The 5,089-nt window shown below is 38.7% G+C and overlaps 1 protein-coding gene across 1 annotated transcript in view; it reads right to left on the bottom strand.

Annotated features, from left to right (window-relative positions):
- Nucleotides 1-3,201: 3,201 nt before the first annotated feature.
- The window catches only part of LOC311123102 (methyl-CpG-binding domain protein 2-like), a gene marked incomplete at its 5' end in the record, with an annotated part of 70,888 nt that continues 69,000 nt past the window's right edge, over nucleotides 3,202-5,089 (bottom strand). Inside the window, one exon of the mRNA XM_084197376.1 lies at nucleotides 3,202-4,827. The remainder of the gene's footprint in view (nucleotides 4,828-5,089) is intronic.

Raw genomic sequence — 5,089 nt, 5'->3', positions numbered from 1 at the left:
AGACAACTATCAGGTAGACAGTGATTAAGATTTATTCTCAGACAACTATCAGGTAGACAGTGATTAAGATTTATTATCAGACAACTATCAGGTAGACAGTGATTAAGATTTATTCTCAGACAACTATCAGGTAGACAGTGATTAAGATTTCAACTGTCAGCAAACAGCTGAAGCATCAATTATAATATATGCATATAATATAATAATATTCAAACAAATGTGATATTAAATTATGCATTCACTCAAAGTAACTACACATTGAAACTTTTCTACATATTTATTAGAATGTAAGAATGACAGGATGTATTTACTCAAATTCATATATATTCAGTTGGGGCACATTTTTCAACTTAACCCAATGACACAAAACATACAGTGCATATTGTACCAGTTGTACACATAAGGCAGACAATAGCTGCCATCTCTCTGCGTTCTGGATATTCCCATCCACCCACAGGTCACACTGGGGGTCAGCAGACCTGTATTTGTGCATTGTGTTTACCAGGTTTACAGGGGAGGGAGCAGGAATTAGTGATGATGTGAATTGCAGCCAGCCCCTGGCAGAGATGTGCGGAGAGAGAGATAGAAAGAGAGAGATAGAAAGAGAGAGATAGAAAGAAAGAGAGATATGGAAAGAGAGAGATAGAAAGAAAGAGAGATATGGAAAGAGAGAGAAGGAAAGAAAGAGAGATATGGAAAGAGAGAGATAGAAAGAAAGAGAGATATGGAAAGAGAGAGATAGAAAGAGAGAGATAGAAAGAGAGAGATAGAAAGAAAGAGAGATATGGAAAGAGAGAGATAGAAAGAAAGAGAGATATGGAAAGAGAGAGAAGGAAAGAAAGAGAGATATGGAAAGAGAGAGAAGGAAAGAGAAAGATAGAACGAGAGAGAAAGAGAGAGAGAGAGAGAGAGAGCAAGAGAGAGGGAAGCACACAGACGTTATATTGGTAAATAATTAATGAGGGGAATTCATTTTTCTGACACGCTTTAGTGGTCCCTGTCGCCATGGGGATATTTGAAAAGCTAAATGCCACTCGGCGCAACAGTGAATATGGTCCCCTGGCACGCGGCAGAGAGAGGGGTCAGAGCGATCCGAAACGGGGGGTTGAACCCCTACTGAAAGAGACAGGGATGGAAATAGGAGGGCAAACACTGCCGAAAATACAACAGAATGCTGCCTCACATCCCCCTTCGCATTTTTCCTATTTTGTTGCATTACAACCTGTAATTTAAATGGATTTTTATTTGGATTTCATGTAATGGACATACACAAAGTAGTTTGGAATTGGTGAAGTGAAATGAAAAAAATAACTTGTTTCAAACAATTCAAAAAAATAAATGACGGAAAAGTGGTGCGTGCATATGTATTCACCCCCTTTGCTATGAAGCCCCTAAATAAGATCTGGTGCAACCAATTACCTTCAGAAGTAACATAATTAGTTAAATAAAGTCCACCTGTGTGCAATCTAAGTATCACATGATCTGTCACATGATCTCAGTATATATATACACCTGTTCTGAAAGGCCTCAGAGTCTGCAACACCACTAAGCAAGGGGCACCACCAAGCAAGCGGCACCATGAAGACCAAGGAGCTCTCCAAACAGGTCAGGGACAAAGTTGTGGAGAACTACAGATCAGGGTTGGGTTATAAAAAAAATATCAGAAACTTTGAACATCCCACGGAGCACCATTAAATCCATTATTAAAAAATTGATAGAATATGGCACCACAACAAACCTGCCAGGAGAGGGCCGCCCACCAAAACTCACAGACCAGGCAAGGAGGGCATTAATCAGAGAGGCAACAAAGAGACCAAAGATAACCCTGAAGGAGCTGCAAAGTTCCACAGCGGAGATTGGGGTATCTGTCCATAGGACCACTTTAAGCCATACACTCCACAGAGCTGGGCTTTATGGAAGAGTGGCCAGAAAAAAGCCATTGCTCAAAAAAACAAATAAGCAAACACGTTTGGTGTTTGCCAAAAAACATGTGGGAGACTCCCCAAACATATGGAAGGAGGTAATCTGGTCAGATGAGACTAAAATTGAGGAAAATGCTATGTCTGGCGCAAACCCAACACCTCTCATCACCCTTAAATTCTGACCAGTTTCCCAGTCCCTGCCGATGAAAAACATCCCCACAGCATGATGCTGCCACCACCATGCTTCACTGTGGGGATGTTTTTCATCAGCAGGGACTGGGAAACTGGTCAGAATTGAAGGAATGACGGATGGCGCTAAATACAGGGAAATTCTTGAAGGAAACCTGTTTCAGTCTTCCAGAGATTTGAAACTGGGACGGAGGTTCAGCTTCCAGCAGGACGATGACCCTAAGCATACTGCTAAAGCAACACTCGAGTGGTTTAATGGGAAACATTTAAATGTCTTGGAATGGCCTAGTCAAAGTCCAGACCTCAATCCAATTGAGAATCTGTGGTATAACTTAAAGATTGCTGTATACCAGCGGAACCCATCCAACTTGAAGGAGCTGGAGCAGTTTTGCATTGAAGAATGGGCAAAAATCCTAGTGGATAGATGTGCCAAGCTAATAGAGACATACCCCCAAGAGACTTGCAAAAGGTGGCTCTTCAAAGTATTGACTTTGAGGGGTTGAATAGTTATGCAAGCTCAAGCTTTCTGTTATTTTGTCTTATTTCTTGTTTGTTTCACAATAAAAAATATTTTGCATCTTCAAGGTGGTAGGCATGTTGTGTAAATCAAATGATACAAACCCCCCCCCCAAAATCCATTTTTAATTCCAGGTTGTAAGGCAACAACATAGGAAAAAACGCCAAGGGGATTGAAGACTTTCTTAAGTCAATCCTGTTGCAATCCTTCACAGGAGACCAGACAGGTCAAATACATCAGTCAGTAACTGGCTAGTGGCTAGAGACGATCTCTAAAACCTTTAAGTGTATGTCTGGTTTTCGGATGAAACCGGTCTCAAAACCTTTCTGTTTTCGTAACCTCCTCTTCATCACAGCTCACTTTAGGTGATCATACTGGACGGCATCTCAAACGGAACCCCTGTTTCCATAACATGTTTTCTGTTTCTTAACTCTACCTCTTTAAGTCATCATAACCTCATTTACAGAACACTACAGTCAGAGAGACAACACTTGTGAATATATTCATTTATTTACTCTAAAGTCTAAAAGTGAGGCAACAAATGTACACATATTTTTTTATTTTTTTATTTTTCTCTCCAGGTATAAATGTGTCTTAAATAAGCAGTTTTATGTAAATGAATTAAATCATTTGTTATAAACGCTAAAAAACAATATTCAATCCCTTACAACCAACAACACCAAAAATACAAATGAATAATAAAGAAAATAAAAATAGTTAGCAATACAAATCCAGCAGATTGCAATGAAGTTCCCAGAAGTTCAAATAGTATTGCTTAATATTTGCCTTTATAAAAAAATAAAAAAAGAGTATTTAAGTGCAAAATTCTGACACAAAATAAGCATTGTACTGGTATGTACAGGTATGTACATTAAAAATAGTTTAGTCAAAAAGGCCTTGGTTTGAAGCTATTGGTAAGTTAAGTATCAAGGGATGTATGACACTGGTCCGTTCGTTTAGATGCAGAGAGACTGATGACTGTCTCTGGATGTCCCTACTAAGGTTGCAAAGTTACTGGTCATTTAACAAAGTTACCGGAATCTTCACAAATGTCTGGTAATTAACAGAAAATATATGGCAATCTATCTTAACTTTTGTAATTTAAACTTCAATAATTAAAATGTTTTATTAATATATAGTATTTATACCTGCGTCCATATTGTCCATACATTTACATTTGAGTCATTTAGCAGACGCTCTTATCCAGAGCGACTTACAGTTAAGTGAGTGCATACATTTTTCATACTGCCACCTGGAGCAACTCAGTTGTTGAGAAGGTTTCCCACCACTCAACAACTGTTTTTTGTACCCAAAAGATCAGATCAGGTTTGGTGAATATGGATCGACTCGAGTCCCGAAACACTATAAAAACCTATGTGGCCCATACGTTTCTAGTAGATAGAACATCAAACAAAATCTAATCAACAATCATTATTTTCAATTAACTCTGCAACTCTTCCAACTATTGACCTTTCTTCACAACTGCCACCAGTTTGATGGCAAAACATTGACAACAAATACATTTAGAAATAGTAAAATAAATAAAAGTGTAAAAAAAAAGAAAAAAAAAAGAAAAAGGATATTTCATGCTGAAACCCTCATAATGAACACCAATGGTATTCACTAAATTGATGGTTTATATTTAGGATAATATTTTACAGCTTTGCAATTCTATTTTTCATTTTAAAATCATCTTATTTAATTATGTCATATATTTGACATGTGATGAGACCACACCGTGGGCCAGAGACAATTACAGACACCTGTGATCATCTGAAGTTACAATTACAGACACCTGTGATCATCTGAAGTTACAATTACAGACACCTGTGATCATCTGAAGTTACAATTACAGACACCTGTGATCATCTGAAGTTACAATTACAGACACCTGTGATCATCTGAAGTTACAATTACAGACACCTGTGATCATCTGAAGTATCAAAAAGGGCCACTAGATGTCTTGTGATAGATTACATAATCCATGAAAGTTACCAAAAATTCTGGTAGTTTACTGGTAAACTTGGAAAGTTTCCAGTAATATACCCTCCCTTTGCAACCCTAGTCCCTAGTGGCACCCTATTTCCTATATATAGCGCACTACATAGGGAATAGCGGTGCCACTTGGGACGTATCCTCTGTGTATGATGACTGTCTTCATCTTCAGCATTGTGGAGCCTGGCTGTGGTAGAGAGGACCCTGTGGAGACAGACAACCCAAAGGACCAGAGCATTAGAACAAGTTCCGGCTAGCGGGCAGCAACATGAACACCTAAAGGCAACACACACGGGGTGGGGTGGACGACGCACAAACTTTTGGAGAAATACATTTTCTTCAGGTATCATTTTTCATCTTAATCCACTCAGGTGACCTATATAAACGAAGCCTCAACAAACAAGGTGAAGGAAAAGTCTAGACGTCCTCCTCTCCCTGTTAAAAAAAAAAACATCTAGACTACCTC

The sequence above is a fragment of the Coregonus lavaretus genome (genome assembly GCF_964263955.1).
Source record: "Coregonus lavaretus genome assembly, contig: HAP1_SCAFFOLD_1817, whole genome shotgun sequence".
In the NCBI taxonomy this organism is placed as follows: domain Eukaryota; kingdom Metazoa; phylum Chordata; class Actinopteri; order Salmoniformes; family Salmonidae; genus Coregonus; species Coregonus lavaretus.
Note: the sequence above shows the minus strand (reverse complement) of the source record. Positions and strands in the feature narration are given on the sequence as shown.